The sequence below is a fragment of the Mixophyes fleayi genome, chromosome 11 (assembly GCF_038048845.1).
Source record: "Mixophyes fleayi isolate aMixFle1 chromosome 11, aMixFle1.hap1, whole genome shotgun sequence".
Lineage (NCBI taxonomy): Eukaryota > Metazoa > Chordata > Amphibia > Anura > Limnodynastidae > Mixophyes > Mixophyes fleayi.
Window position 1 is genome coordinate 54,931,320 of NC_134412.1, and position 17,492 is coordinate 54,948,811.

The window sequence follows — 17,492 nt, forward strand, 5'->3', positions numbered from 1 at the left end:
CTAGCACCCATGACTATAAACACAATTGCAGCATTACGCAAATAATAAAGATGCAGTGTGACTGGAACAATGTAATCAAACCTTTAGGAGTGGTAATGCACTTGGCTCAGAAAAATAGAGGCTGTATCGCCTCTTTAGGGTGCTCTGGTAGTACTTTGTGTTAATGAGGAGGGTTTACACTTTGTATTTATTTGTGAGTTAACACAATTGAGCATATGTACATTTTAGGCCACAAATGTGCTCTAATCTTGAAGAATGCAGTACAGCTTAACCTGTGGAAGGCTAAGTTAAATAGTAGAGTCTCAAGGATCTGCACTATTTAGGAAACAATGAAAATAAGGGTTGTAGCCGCTGTATTAGGTTAAAGTGAAAAAAGATTCTGTAGTGGCAGGCAGTATCAATGTGTGGGGCAGCTTGACACACACCTAGAGCATACTATTCTGTAACTAACTGCAGTGGAAAGGGATGGAGTAGGCTCTTAAATATTTTCTCCTAAATGCATGTAGGGATAGGGGAGGACAGAGTAGTCCCAGCAGTTCCGGCCAATACATGTGTCTCAAATAGACTGCCACATAGTCAAATAGCTTCAGGTGTGTTGCAGTGTTGTGTTAGGCAGGTTACTCACACAGGCAACCTACACTGACCAACTTTGGAAACTTGGAGGTTTCTCTGAACTCAAAGACCTGGAATGTCCTCCAGTGCCTCTCCTCACCGTATACCAATGAAGAGGGGAGAACAGCAATATCAGCAGCACTGGCATCCCCTCAGCCAGCAATGTAATTGTATATTACTTTATGGTGATAGTGTTACAATATTTTGTTTTAATGGTTCTTAAATGTCGCCAGATGGGATCCCTTAGGTTCTGCCTAGTTCCCCAATATGTCTCCCAAAAGAGCGGTTATCACCTGGAGGCACTCTGACAGTCGGTTAAAGAATTTGCAGAACTTCCTTCACTAGGGGTCGGCCATGTTGTGCCAGTCAGCTTTAAGACCACTTTCACTGAAATAGACAATTATGAGTTAACTGACTGTTGGAACAGAGACTTAATCAAGTTAACTTTTACTACCTGATTAATAGGTGCTCTTTGTTCTCCACGGATTTCCAGCCCTTTCGAGGCCACCCCACTGTCTGAACCAGTTCAGGTTTAAAAGGTTGAACTCAGAAACCTGCTGTGTTCTAATACGCGACAGACTAAGTTGAAGTTCCAGTTCCTGTTGGACTGGTCCAGGATTGTATCAATGTGTGGAGCTTCATCTCTGAGCAGACAAACTAGTCTGAGCGGCAAAAGGGCTAAACATAAATCCTGACATTGAATTGGCATAAATCCTGAATTGGCAGTTTCTTTTGGTGTTTATCCCTTTCGTTCTATAAAAAAAATTATTTGTACATTGCATTAATTTGTATTTTTATCTGTGCAGCTGTCCTGTGTTGAGTTGCTGCTCATAGAACCATTTTATGGCACAGGTCTGGCACTCATTTAGCATGAATAAGCCCAGTAGTCCCCCACCACCTTCTCTAATCAGCTGACCAATAAGCACAGATGTAACTTGACCTGAAATCAGCCTCACTATATCTTCGCAGTCAGTCCAGGGGGACAGATGTGGGTGTTCTGTAGAAGCCATTCAGAAATTGGCTACAGCTGCTCCAACCTGACTGCACATCTTCTCTAACTGCAGTTGACATTGCAAATAGGTATTTCTTTAATTTCCCTCAGTTTCTTGCCTTTTACTTTTAAATCCCAATGCTTAGCAAATTGCTTTTCTTACACTACTTTCATAAATTACCTTTAGAACTATAACATCCTTCACCCTTCCTGTAACACACAACTCTGTCCACATCACCCCTTCATTGCCCCACTCACTTCTATTTAACACATCTGTCGCTAGTAAATAAAAGGTCATATCTTCACAATCATCTTTCCTATCTCTCTCTCTGCTTCTATTAGCTGATGATATATCACCTATTTCTAGTCCCCCATTCAATACACATTTATCAGAACACTATCGGAATCCAGCATCTCTCAAACACACCACTTGTCTCCCATCTCTTAAACTGTGTACACACCACACTGTTTTCAGCAGATTGTGGGGCCAATCAGACGATAAACTACTGATCGGTCAGATATCGTGTGCGTGTGTATACTTACACGATGATCGAAAGTCGTCCCAAAGTGCCGATCATCGTCTCATTTTGGTTGGTTGTACTGGTTTCATTTTTCCTCCCAATAACCTTTCAATCCCCTCAGCTATTTCCAGCTCAAATCACAGCTTTGACAGTAACAGCATATGCAAGGAATCCAGCCTGCGTAGTGATTGAATGCCGGCTTTCCATCCCTCCCCAGCCCCACTGTTCATTTGCATTTAACACTAAAAATCACATTATGTTTTAAATGCACACAAAGCATTTAACCCTTGTTACCTGCCACACTGAGGACTCTTAAAACTCTCTCCCATGTCTCGATCTACTCTCATACCTTCTGAGTGTACCCACTGTACCAGACTGTAAGAGTGACCTCCAGCACACCTTGCTAGCAACACGGGTTAACACAATGAACTGAACAATAATGTGGCTGTGTAACATCCAGGCCCACAGGAGAGAGGGCGGGACAGGCTGTAACGTCACACATCAGCCTGACACTTCATGGCCAACAACCGTCTGACCCACTGACCATCATTGCTGTGTGACTGGATCATATAACCTACTAAGCACTTTTTACCTTTTGCAATCTGGCTGGACCAATATGTAGCACTTAACCTCATTATTTAAACTCCCATTGTCCCATAGATTGTAAGCTTGCAAGCAGGGCACTCTTACCTCTCTGTCTGTATTACCCAGTATTGTTATATTACTGTGTTTATGCCCAATTGCAAAGCGCTAAATGATGATTAAAGATTTTCTACTTACCATTATAATAAGAGACCTCCCCTAAGGGATAATCGGATAAATCATTCTCTTTTTAAAGTATGCAATGTTTCATTTATCTTTACCAAATAAAACTCAATTCACTACACTATTTTCTGCTTTCTTGTTTTTTTTATTTTAATATTTCAGATAATTTTGGGCTGGTTTAGAACTTTACAAGACCAGCAGTTTTTCAATTAATGTTTTAACTGTTTAGAGATATTCAAGGATATTGGGCCGATAAGCATGCAACAGATAGGACGCGCATGTATGTATTGCTGGACACTATAAAAAAACAACTTTCTCAAGTATGGGAGGCCCCACCCTTGATAATGCGGTGGACAAAATGTGCAGGGTGCCTCACTTGAACTGTCTTTCCACTAACTCTTGGTGTGTATGTTTGAGTGGAAGTGGTCAAAACAAAGTCCTGTGCGTTTTGCACAAGGTGTGTAATATTGTATCATGTAAGTACGGAGAAGACTCAAAAGGTGAATAAATATTGGCCTATTTTACAAAAATGCCAAGATCAGCATAAAAAACACAATGGCATAAATAAAAGAAAATATAGTCAGGCACTCTGAAACAAACAATATATAAATCTCTATGTGTAAACATATACATAAGTAGGAGAATTTTCTGCACACTATAGCTATATTAGGATAAGCTCACCTGCCAATGACAAGGCATCTCCTTTAGGTAGGTCCCTAACCAGTGTAGCATCATTTGTACGCAGGCTATCACATTATAAAACCTTCCCTGGGCCTCCATTTTCAAAGTTTGCAGTACCTGAGGGGAGGGGCCTGACTTCCAAAAAAAACAAACTAGAAATTAGTGAAAACAAGGTCTGCGTCTTTAAATGAATGAAGTTACAAGTGAATAAAATCATATGAAAATGGAGGCTCAGGGAAGGTTTTAAATGTTGACACCCTGAATGTACATTTGTTGCACATGCTCAGGGACTCGCCTACAGGAGATGCCTTGATGTTCGCTTGTGAGCTTATCCCAATATAGTTTATATTGTGCACAGAATTCTACTATTTATGTATATGCTGAAACAGTGATTTACATATTGTTTGTTTTAGGGGCACATTTATCAACAGTCGCAAAAAATTAAAAATAGTTTTCAATCCTTATCGCATTGATAAGGATTGAACTATTTCTCATATTTATTAAAAAAGCAATACAGGAACAGCAGTTTTGAAAAAGTGCTGTTCCTGTGAAGTGGAAAACATACTTACCACTGCCTCTTCACTTCCGAAGATGTTTGCGATCCACGGGGGTCCTCTTCTCACTCCAGTGTGCATGCACCGACTGAAAACCTCAGGCATGCGCACAAACATCCCTGCAATTCACTGTTGCAGAGAGAGCAGTGTGAGACAGGGAGGGATCATGTGATACCTCCACACATGCGCTGTGAAGCTCTGCTCTTCAGAGGGGGCGCTGCCCTTCCAGCCCGCTCCAGAGAGGGCGCTGCCCTTACAGCCCGCTCCAGAGAGGGCGGTGCCCTTACAGCCCGCTCCAGAGAGGGCGCTGCCCTTACAGCCTGCTCCAGAGAGGGCGCTGCCCTTACAGCCTGCTCCAGAGAGGGCGCTGCCCTTACAGGCCGCTCCAGAGAGGGCGCTGCCCTTACAGGCCGCTCCAGAGAGGGCGCTGCCCTTACAGGCCGCTCCAGAGAGGGCGCTGCCCTTACAGCCCGCTCCAGAGAGGGCGCCGCCCTTACAGCCCGCTCCAGAGGGGGCGCCGCCCTTACAGCCCGCTCCAGAGAGGGCGCCGCCCTTACAGCCCGCTCCAGAGAGGGCCCTGTCCCTCCCGCCCGTTCCAGAGAGGGCCCTGTCCATGCGGTTCAGCCCGAGTTGCCTGTCCATGCGGTTCAGCCCGAGTTGCCTGTCCATGCGGTTCAGCATCAGTTGCCTGTCCATGCGGTTCAGCCCCAGTTGCCTGTCCATGGGGTTCAGCCCCAGTTGCCTGTCCATGCGGTTCAGCCCGAGTTACCACTTGGTGCTGTCTGCTCTGAGGCTTCTCACAGTGCTGTCTGCTCTGAGGCATCTCACAGTGCTATCCAGTCAGAGTGCTGTGCCCAGTCCGGGCTTCCCGTCAAGTGTGCCCAACTTGCTGTCCCAGTCGGGGACTCCTGCTCTGCCGTTCCAGTTGAGGACTCTCCAGAGACTGCTGCACAAGCTGGGTACTCTCCAGAGACTGCTATTGAGCCTGAATGCCCAAAAGCCTCTTCTGAGTCATCAGATCCTCCTCCAATCTTCTTTGATGGAGACATCAAACAGTTTGTTACAGTACTCAAACTTTCCATGAAACAGTTTCAAGAATGTCCAGATTATTTTGTTGACCAATTTAACCAAGTGGGTTCAATCATTTATGTGTTTTAGAGGGGAGCCACAAACCTGGGCCTTCTCATTACTAAATTCCGATGACCCCATTATTCATAATACCATGGACTTTGTTAATGCTGTTTGTCAGAAGTACACTCCATCCATAGTCAAGTCATCTGATCACGATTTTTCTGTGCCCATTTCAGCCTGTGCGTCAGTTCCTGCACTTGTCCATAAGACCTCTATGAATGTGTCTTCCATCAGACAGTCTAGGTCACCTAGGGAGAAGGTTAGCAAGAATGGGAAAAACCTTGCTTTGCCACTTCAGTCACAACAAAGACCAACCTTGGTGATTGGCTTTTTGGGCATACCGCCATCTTCTAATAGAATAAAAGGTCCTATCCCGACCCTTGGCTGGGACTCAGATTCTGAGAGTGAATTTGTTGAAGATACAAGAGACTTAGTGGACGAACTTACCAATTCTTTTGTTTTTGAGGAATTGGGTCTTCTCTGTACTCCTTTGGAGAAGAACCCAATTGGATCTTCAGGAAGATCCCATAAAAAGAAAAAGAAGAGGAGGAATACCTGAAGGGAGCTTGTATGGAGCATCTGGAATCTGCTCCTTAAAGGGGGGGCTATGTTACAACTCTGTCTGTTGTTTGTACCTAGCAGCAGTGCCTCATACCACCAGAGGTGCTGCTGTTCTGCTCCTGAACTCTGCAAAATGCCTGAAGGAGTTAATCTCCTTGTCTGATGCTAATTAGAACTGCACCTGTTGCACTGCTTTAAGTACCTGCCTCTAGCTGTGCTCTGAGCAGTTCATCCGTTTGTTCCTGGCTGCTGCTAATCTGCTCCTGTGCTAATTGATATATACCTGCTGGACTGAACTTCTGTGTATGACCCCTGCCTGTACCTTGGACCTTGCCTGCTTGCCTGAGACCCCGAATCATTTGCCTGTACCTTGGACCACGCTATTCTGCCTGTTGCCCTGACCAATTGGACAGACTTCTGGACCTCGCTAATTTGCTTGATCTCTGCCTGGCTATTTGGATTTGTTTGTCTGATCACTGCTTTATCCCTGGACTCTGTCTGCTTCCCTGGACAGCCTTGTGCCTTCTGGACTGGGGTAAAACTTATTATACTTGTTCCTGCCATTTTACTATACAGTCTCTTTTGGAACCTGTTATCCGTGGATTTGAGTTATCTTTGTTAATATATTTACCTGAATAAAGACACTTTCCCTTACACTACTGTTGCTCTTCGTGAATGCACTGGGATTCATAACATTACCCCGACATGTTCATAGTCAAACTGTCAATTCCTGACATACTGATAATTCTGAGTGTTTGACGATGTCGAGGTAAGTCTTGTCGGTGTTTTGTTAATCGTTATAATGATTACCAACGGTACAAGATTTACCTTCCAAACTGTGCTCTTCATCTTTCATAACCATCAGCTGAAAAGTTCATGACTCTGTAAACTCTTTGGAGATCCTGATCATGAGTGCATACACACTGCAGAATTGGAATGACATCATTCATCATTGAACGAGATTTTTAGTTCAGTTTCAAAATCAAATGAAGCGATATGATGAGCTTTGGTATCATAATCGCTCATCGTTGCAGTGTACACACTAATGCAATATCGGGTCGAACAGTCATTTATTGGGTCATTGGCCCGAAAATTTACTGCAATCCCTGTAGTGTGTAACCAGCCTTATGCACGTGAGGTAGATCAGCTCAGTGCACCTTAGGGCTAAATTTACTAAGCTGCGGGTTTAAAAAAGTGGGGATGTTGCCTGTAGCAACCAATCAGATTCTAGCTTTCATTTATTTAGTACCTTCTACAAAATGATAGCTAGAATGTGATTGGTTGCTATAGGCAACATCCCCACTTTTTCAAACCCGCAGCTTAGTAAATCTAGCCCTTAGTCTCTTAAGCACAACTAAAGAGTCGTGTTAGGAATTTTTTGAATACCTTTGTACACAAAGGATGGTTTGAACAGTGCTGTTTATAATGAATACTTCAGCTGTAGTGGACTGCTTTCATTGTGCTGGTTTTAGCAAGTAGTCTATTTTTACCAACATCATCAGCCTTGGTTAATCTATTGGTTGATTGCATTTTTAAAATGATAGATGTATGTGACCTCACATTTTGCTTATATAACCATTTGTATGAATGGAATCCATGGAATTATAGATTTTGTGCTTTTAACGATAACTCCTGTGTGCTGTTGTAGATCTCTTTTTCATTATTTGCTTGGGTACTGCAGGTCCCCCACAATAGCAGCCTAGAGTTATCCCAGTACCCAGCGCTTAAAGGTTCTATTACATATCCCCGCACTTGGCAGCCTACCTCCCTCGGTGCCTTACCAAAGCATTGGTCCAAGCTCCACTACAAATGTCGGGATGGCTGGCTCTTCCTTGCTGTTCCTACCCTATATCTCTGGACCACCATCTTCTGTGCTCACAGGCATCTCTTCCTGCGTCACTCACACACACCACCTCTTCCCAGCAAGGTCTCCCTTTCTCGCCACTCTCTTGAATGCCACTCACACCAGGGGGTAAATGTATCATTCTTCACTTTGTACAAGTCGCCGGAAATCAGCGAGTTGACAGCTAAAATTTAAAGCGGCGCTGCCTTGTAAAGGGAAACTTGCCTTTACAAGGCAGCGCCGCTTTAAATTTTAGCTGTCAACTCGCCGATTTCCGGCGACTTGTACAAAGCGGAGTATGATACATTTACCTCCAGATCTAATTCCTAACTCCTCTTCATCCTGGTGCCAAACTCTGTTCCTCTCAGATGCAGCTTTTCCCTTCCTCCTCCCAGACACAGGTGTCGCATGGAGGTGTAGTTCACCGCGCCCACAGTGGGGGCTACATACATAATGTAATAAGTATTTTCTTTTCTTACTGGGTTTTTGATCTTATGTGTATTATCCTTTAACAGCATATGTATCTGATTCATGTTTATGTTATGAATATCATTCACTTTGTTTTTCTATATCCCCAGTTATGCAATTCAGCTAGTCTAAGGGGTTAAAAGCTTTAAAAGAGAGTTAGTCTAATGGGTTAAAAGTTTTAAGAGGTGGTTAGTCTAGGACCTGATTAGCAGCTTGATTGGTGATGTAAGAAAGGTGTGTTCATTCACATTATCTGTACCTGAGAAAGGAGGTAACTCTGAAACTGTAAGGCGTGTTGCTGATTTCAGCTATATTCTAAGTATCCCTCCAGTTCACAGAAATCATTGAATTAACACCCAAGTGGGTTTCTTGCAACTTCTCTTAAGCAGTCTGAGAAGATTAGAGGCTACTGTTCGGAATATATTTCCAGAAATACATCTTTACTTATGGGCCTGATTCATTAAGGAAAGTTAAGCAAAAAATTGAGTAAGTTACTTAAGTTGTCTGGACAAACCCATGTTGCAATGCAAGGGGTGCAAATGAGTTTATTATTTTGCACATAAGGAAAATACTGGCTGTTTTTTCATGTAGCACACAAATACCTGATAGCTAATCTGTACACTGAAATGTAAAGTTGATCTAGGACATGTCCTACCCCAAATATAAATCTGCCATCACATTTTAAATTTACCTTCCCCTCCAATGTAACATGGTTTTGCCTTATTTGCTTATTTTTGCTTAACTTTCCTTAATGAATCAGGCCCATATATCCTAAGTACCAGTATTGATCCTTTTTTAATCCATATTATTTTAATGAACACATCCTAGAGCAGGCGTGGCCAACACGCAGCTCTCGAGCCACATGCGGCTCTTTGACTTTGAAATTGAGGCTCCTGGCCGGCTGGGTGATTCTCTGTGGCTGCCGGCACCTGGAGCACTGCTGACAGCTATAGAGAATCACCCAGCTAGCCAGGAGCCTCAGCACGTCTGACAGCAGCCTGCATCATGTGACCTCCAATGCATAACGCAGGGAAGTCACAATATTACTGGTATCATATCAGGGAAGGAGGAGGAGAGTGTGTAGTCTGCTCTTCCTCCTCCATCTATGCAGGCTCCAGCATCTGTGTAACAGGTAAGTAAGGTGCGTGTGGATATATTTTGGAATGCATGGAGGTTTGATTGGCATATATGGGGCATGTGGTGAGGCTGATTGGCATGTATGGGGCATGTGAGGGGGGCTGATTGGCCTGTATGGGGCATGTGAGGGGGGCTGATTGGCCTGTATGGGCAAAGTGAGGGGGCTGATTGGCCTGTATAGGGCATGTGGGGAGGCTGATTGGCATGTGGGGAGGCTGATCGGCATGTATGGGGCATGTGGGGAGGCTGATTGGCATGTATGGGGCATGTGGGGAGGCTGATTGGTCTGTATGGGGCATGTAGGGAGGCTGATGGCATGTATGGGGAATGTGGGCAGTTCTCATGGCATGTGGAGAGGCTGATGTGTATGTAAAGGGCACGTGGTGAGGTCTGGTGGGAATGTGAAGAGGAAAATAACTGTATCGCACCAGAACAATCCTATTATTTCAAGGTGGTGGAATATATAGTCAATAATATTTATTACATCATATCTCCGTCACCTAGAAGTGGTGCACCCACACAACTTTCTAAATATAGGAATCAACAGAGAGCAGGTTTGTGTTTAAGGGAATGTGAAGAGGTCTGAGGGCTATTGTTGGCTATTTATGACTTTTTTTTTCCCCTGCTTTAACAGTTCCCTCCACAGCTACTGTGGATGCAGAAGCAGCGTGAGCTACCCTCCTCCGATGGACACAGCAGCAAGGTAAGGGCTGATCTGATGATTATTCTGAACATTTTGGCAGTGTTGCATAACTTCTTTTTCACTTAGCAAGATATTAGTAAATTATGTTTTATTTTCTATATGTGTGTGTTATGTAAATGCATGTTTATACTGTGTATATGTATATGCACACATATATAAAAGGTACAGTTGGCTCTTTGCCATATCTATGGGTATTTTTTGGCTTTTAAGCTCGACTGGTTGGCCACCCCTGCCCTAAAGACACTCAAGCATATCACAATTGTTGAGATCCGAATATTGCTATTATTGCCCTCAGAGGCGAGGGTGATATGCTTCCTGTTTTTAATTTTGTGTCCATTTGGCAATTCTATATTCCAGAGAAAAAGTAATCTAACATACTTTCTCACTAACAGATTATATCTTTCTCAGATGGTTCCAACAAGGGAGCAGCAGTGTTTCAAGTGTGAAAATTGGACTTTTAATATGGTTTAATTTATTATAAGTTATGTATTAATTATTATTTACTACATGATATAGTCACAGTTTAAGAGGTGAAGCGCAACACTATATTTTTGTGTGCGTTATATAATACATATATTATCTTATATTATATTTTATCTTATCCATCTATCTTTGAGGCCTCTTTGCCTCTGTTGACTATCTATCTAGTCCCAAACCTGTGTAACTAACTGTCTGTCACACATCACACCAGCTAACCTCTCATTCTGGCTGCTCTGAACTGAGCATGCACACAGCTGGTGGTAAATGTATGATCCTCCAATTTCTGCAAGTTGCCGTAAATCGGCGACTTTGCAATGAAAATTTTGCAGTGAAAATGTAAACTTTGATGTCCAGGGAACGGCTGGCAAAGTTTAGCCTGGGGGGGCAAGACTTGACTTAGCAGCCTATTTTAAAGGGAAAAAATGCAGGTGACCCAGCTCAAGATAGCCCACTAAGGGACTGGCCCAGGGAACAGCTGCCCCCCTGACCCCCAGCCCAGCCTGCCTCTGCTGATATCAAACAATTTGTAGCAGCTTGCAAAACTTGTGCACAACACAAGACCTCCCGTCAGGTTCCTTCTGGACCTATGCTACCACTCTCTCTGCCAACCAGGCCATGGTCACATATCTCCATGGATTTCGTTACTGATCTCCCTCCTAGCAAAAAATTCAACACCATTTGGGTTGTCGTAGGCTGGTTCTCAAAATTGGCACATTTTTTTCCCCTTACTGGTCTCCCTTCTGCTTCTCTCCTGGCACGGTTATTCACTAAGGAAATCTTCCAACTCCACGGATGTCCAGTTGAGATCGTCTCTGACTGCAGAATGCAGTTTACTTCTAAATTCTGGAGGTCCCTGTGTAAACTTCTTGACATCCAGCTTAGCTTTTCCTCTTACTATCCACAATCCAATGGTCAAACCGAAAGAGTAATCTGGCGACCTTCATTTGTCTGTATTCGTTCACTTCCAAAGATAATTGGGCGGATCTAGTGCTTTGGGCTGAATTCTCCCATAATAATCTCTACCACGAATCAACTGGTGCCACTCCATTTTCCACTGTCTACAACCTTCATCATAATTTACTCAGGCTTAATTCCCACCTTCCCACCCAGCTTCTGGCTGTTGATGACCTTCATCAGGATTTTATTTCCATTTGGACCCAGACAGTGAGATGCCTCAGGAAGGCTTCCTCTCGTTACAACCCATTGCCGATAGGAAACTTTGGGCCGTTCCTCCTTTGAAAGTTGGGGACAAGGTGTGACTGTCTACTAAGAATATTCACCTTCGAGTTCAATCCATGAAGTTTGCCCCTTGATTTATTGGCCCTTTTAAAATTCTTCGGTCATTAACCCAGTCTCCTGCAAGCTCAAGCTCCCGACCTCTCTCAGCATTTCCAATGCTTTTCATGTTTCTCTCCTAAAAGCTCTGGTGGTCAATCGATACTCTTCCAGCAAAACTGCTTCTCCTCCTCCTGTCGCCCAGCAGTCCGATGAATTTGGGGGAAAATCAAATACCTGGTGGATTGGGTTTTTGCCCCGAAGAGCGTTTCTGGGTGGATTCCACTGGTGATCATGCTTCTTCTTTGGTTAGAAAATTCCATTCCAAGTTTCCCAACAAGCCTTACCTTAGGTGTGCTGTGCCCACTTTTAAAAGGGGGGGTACTGTCACACATCGCACCAGCTAACCTCTAATTCTGGCTACTCTGAACTGAGCATGCGCACACCTGTTCTTTTCAAAACTCCCTACTGTCACAGTCACAAACAGGAGTACTGCTAGGAGTCACGAATATAGTAAAAACACTGTTTATTTGCAGAAAGGTATAAATAGCAGGTAATTGAGAGCAGTAGTAAATACCAGGTGCAAGCTGATGCAGGAAATGATACGAATGTTCAGAAACCAGCAGCTAATGCAAGGAAGCAGGAAGTATGAACAGGTTCCAAACAGGCATGAACCAGAGGAGCAAGGCAGGAGGAAGAATCCACAGGTTGCAACAAGGATATGACATCACAGGATGGGACAACAATAACCAGCCATGTGTGCTGGGGGAAACAGGTTAAAATGGACCACACCCAGGTGCATGGAATGATTAGTGAACAGGAAGGTTAACCCCTAATGCACACAATAAAGCACAATAGCAGCACCTCTGGTGAGTGGAGGTACTGCCAATACAATAATAGGACAAAAAGGCAGGAGCTGCCATGCAAAGCAGCATGTAATGTATAAGCTTGCAGGCAGATCCTGACAGTACCACCCCTTAAAAGGGCGGATTCCAGACGCCCAATTACCAAAAATGTCTAAATTCGTCAGAATCATAGTCCACAATTGGGGGCCCGGCAGAAAAGTCCTCGACCATGGGTGGAAGGGCAAAGGAGACTATGCCAGATGGAAGCTGAAGCACTGCAGAACCTCCTTTCTTTTTACGCCCTCCCCTTTTACGAGACTTCCTCGGGATTGAGACCTGAGCCAACTGGGAGGAGCACAGTGGTATCTCTTGGCTAGGAGAGAGAGGTGGTATTGCTGACAATGCAGAGGCCCCGCAAGATGGCATAGCGGGAGGAGTTACAAACTTGCTGATTACTGCCTCAGAAAAGGATTGTAAGTCCGATAAGATGGGATGATCGGTCTCTCAATAAATGGGTTTGCCCATTCCAAAGCCTCTCCCCTAAAATGGGATATTAGGAATAGTACCTGTCTCTTAGGGCTACTAACAAGGTTTGGTACGGAGGGGATCTGTGAGGCAAAAAATCTCAGAAGGGCATTAAATTGGGAAGGATGCCCCTCAAAGAAAGGTGATGGTTCAGAGTTGGCACACTCGGTAGCAGATGGTTCGGACTTGGCAGCAGGCCCGGACTGGGCGGCAGGCTTGGCAGCAGGCCCGGACTTGGCGGCAGGCTTGGCAGCAGGCCCGGACTGGGCGGCAGACTTGGCAGCAGGCCCTGACTGGGCGGCAGACTTGGCAGCAGGCCCTGACTGGGCGGCAGACTTGGCAGCAGGCCCTGACTGGGCGGCAGACTTGGCAGCAGGCCCTGACTGGGCGGCAGGCTTGGCAGCAGGCCCTGACTGGGCGGCAGGCTTGGCAGCAGGCCCGGACTGGGCGGCAGGCTTGGCAGCAGGCCCGGACTGGGCGGCAGGCTTGGCAGCAGGCCCGGACTGGGCGGCAGGCTTGGCAGCAGGCCCGGACTGGGCGGCAGGCTTGGCAGCAGGCTTGGTAGCAGGCTTGACAGGAGACCCGGAATGGGCGGCAGGCTTGGCAGCAGACCCGGACTGGCCGGCAGACTTGGGAGCAGGCCCGGACTGGGCAGAAGGCTGGGCAGCGGGCCCGGACTGGGCAGAAGGCTGGGCAGTGGGCCCGGACTGGGCAGAAGGCTTGGCAGGGACAGCGCTTTGAGAAGCCTGAGGGCAGACAGCGCTTTGAGAAGCCTGAGGGCAGACAGCGCTTTGAGAAGCCTGAGGGCAGACAGCGCTTTGAGAAGCCTGAGGGCAGACAACACCAAGTGGTAACTCGGGCTGAACCGCATGGACTGGCAACTCGGGCTGGACCGCATGGACTGGCAACTCGGGCTGGACCGCATGGACTGGCAACTCGGGCTGGACCGCATGGACTGGCAACTCGGGCTGGACCGCATGGACTGGCAACTCGGGCTGGAGCGGCCTGGAAGGGCAGCGCCCCCTCTGGAGCGGCCTGGAAGGGCAGCGCCCCCTCTGGAGCGGCCTGGAAGGGCAGCGCCCCCTCTGGAGCGGCCTGGAAGGGCAGCGCCCCCTCTGGAGCGGCCTGGAAGGGCAGCGCCCCCTCTGGAGCGGCCTGGAAGGGCAGCGCCCCCTCTGGAGCGGCCTGGAAGGGCAGCGCCCCCTCTGGAGCGGCCTGGAAGGGCAGCGCCCCCTCTGGAGCGGCCTGGAAGGGCAGCGCCCCCTCTGGAGCAGACTTTAGCTCAGGAACAGAGACAGGGCTGAAGACTCTGAACCGGAGACAGCGGCTGAAGACTCTGAATCGGAGACAGCGGCTGAAGACTCTGAATCGGAGACAGCGGCTGAAGACTCTGAACCGGAGACAGCGGCTGAAGACTCGGAACCGGAGACAGCGGCTGAAGACTCGGAACCGGAGACAGCGGCTGAAGACTCGGAATCGGATAAAGAGGCTGAAGACTCGGAATCGGAGAAAGAGGCTGGCACCTCGGCACAGGATTAATTGGGTAATAGAGATGAAGGTAACCGCACTAAATGAGGTAATAATAGGATTAGTACTTAACCCCAATATCCTTATTCCAGATTATTTCTTATAATGTTATAGCTGGAGGATGCTCCCTTATACTTATATATTAGGATAAGAGCCAAGGAAAAGAGAGTATATGTAGAGGCACTCCGGGGTATTTGATATTTCAAATACCCCGGAGTGCCTCTACATATACTCTCTTTTCCTTGGCTCTTACCTCGGCACAGGAGACAGAGGCTGGCACCTCGGCACAGGAGACAGAGGCTGGCGCCTCAGGACAGGTGGCTGGAGCTGGCAGATTGGGTCTCCTCCCAGAGAACAGAAATGGTGGAGCATAAATAATTTTGGAATGCGGAGAGGAAATAACAGGAGATGGTTCAGTAAGCTGACGTGGTCTACGGACAGGACAGTCCTGCAAGAAATGTGCATTGCTGGCACAGTAGAGACACAACTTGTATGTTATCCTGTGCCGCCATTCCTCTTCGGTCAGATGGGGGCGTGGACCACCTGTGTACTGGGAATTTGTTACCCCATAGTTCATAGAAAACAGCAAATTTGTAGAAGTACTTTTAAGAGGTGCCGTTTGCACAGGTTCATCAGCAGAGAAGGTGGATTGAGACAGCTCAGCAGCTTCTGAATTAAGAGAGGTGGAATCTGACAGTCTCCTGAGTGAGTCCACAAGTAAAGAGGAAAATCTAGCAAGCGGAGAACGTAGCAATATAATGTCCATCTGTAAAGTTTGTAGCAGTGGTAATTCCATTATTGGTGAAACAGACATGTTGCAAAAAACAAATGAAAACTTGATTGCAGGAAAAAGGTCCCAGAATAAAACAAAACTTTCACCTGACTCCAAAGCTATTTTGTGGGCTGGTTATACTGTCACGGTCACAAACAGGAGTACAGCTAGGAGTCACGAATATGGTGAAAACACTCTGTTTATTTGCAGAAAGGTATAAATAGCAGGTAATTGAGAGCAGTAGTAAATACCAGGTGCAAGCTGATGCAGGAAATGATACAAATGTTCAGAAACCAGCAGCTAATGCAGGGAAGCAGGAAGTATGAACAGGTTCCAAAAAGGCATGAACCAGAGGAGCAAGGCAGGAGGAAGAATCCACAGGTTGCAACAAGGATATGACATCACAGGATGGGACAACAATAACCAGCCATGTGTGCTGGGGGAAACAGGTTAAAATGGACCACACCCAGGTGCATGGAATGATTAGTGAACAGGAAGGTTAACCCCTAATGCACACAATAAAGCACAATAGCAGCACCTCTGGTGAGTGGAGGTACTGCCAATACAATACAATAATAGGACAAAAAGGCAGGAGCTGCCATGCAAAGGAGCATGTAATGTATAAGCTTGCAGGCAGATCCTGACACCTACATTCACTTGATTGGCTAAGCACCTATTTCCTTACTAAGGTTGCCAGTTCTTCAGGCCTCCTTACCTGTTAGGACGTCTCCTTCTCTGGCTCTTGTTTATTGCTCTCCTGTGTATACCTGCATCACCTCCGCAGTCAAGACGCTGCCGCTACTCTGCAGATTGTTGCGAATCTCCTCTGATTCTGCTCCAGGGCTTCCAGCCCATCAGGACCTGAGCGCTACATTACCCTGCAGTCTATTGCTCTCCTATATATACCTGTATCACTTCCGCAGTCAAGTCACTGCCGCTACGCAGCAGATCATTGTGCATCTCTGCTAATCCTGCTTCAGGGTTCACAGCTCATCAGGACATTGGTGCATCAGCACCCTGAAGACTATTGCTCTCTTCTATAATTCTGAAGTTTCACTTACCTGTTGGACCCGCCTCCAGCACTCGGACATATCCTTACTACAACCATTATCTCCTGATCATCTATCTAGTCTCGCTTATCGCCCCCTAGAGGACCACAACCTGTGGTTAGAGAGCTGCTAAGTCCATTCCCTTGCGGGGATCCCTGGTGAAAACCTCTCTTTCCGTTAGACTCTGCATCTCCCTGAGGGTAGTATCCACCTTCGAGGCCCATCCTGACTCTGATTTTGTGACACTATCCTTTCTGTTGTCACCATCTCTCATTTTTCACATATTATTAAATACCTACTACTATTTTTTCTCACTTCTTACTTTCTACCTATTATTCATATCTTTACTTCTATTTCTATCTGTAACTTTATTATATATTTTTTTTCCTATCTTTTTCTATTTTTTCTTTTAATTTCTATTTTTTATTTGCATGTATTCTTGGGTTCAACTATACTTACTGTTTTTAATAACTGTACTTCTATTTTGTTCTTGTCTTAATCGATTTGTATTTACCGCTACCTTTCTGCCACCGTTTCTTGTTCCTACGTTCATCTCCATCATCTTCCTAATTCCACCCTCACATTGCTGTTTAACAGCACTTGACCTGTTTATGTCCACCCTATTTGCTTTACCCTAAATTAATTTGTACTATTCTCAGCTCGTACATCCATCCCATTCCTATCAGTAGTTTTTGTCATCCTTCTTACTCTATACTTTATTCCTTTAATGTACTACCCCTTATTTTTTAACCTCCTAACCCGTGTTCATCCAATTCACCCTGCCTGCATACCTCTTTCTATTATACTTACCCCCTTCTTCCTCACTATCCTCCCTCTACTATCTCTCCTGTCTGCTCATCATTTTATCGTGTTTCCTTCCCCAACTCTTTTTCTATTTCCTATACTACCCGACCGCCTTCCCCACCACTTACCCAGGCTGTCTGAACCTCCATAAAATCCATCTCTAATAACACTTATACCCAACTTACCGTTAGCTTGCTCTATAAGATGCTACCCAGTTCTACGGACCATAACCTCATCACCAAACAACA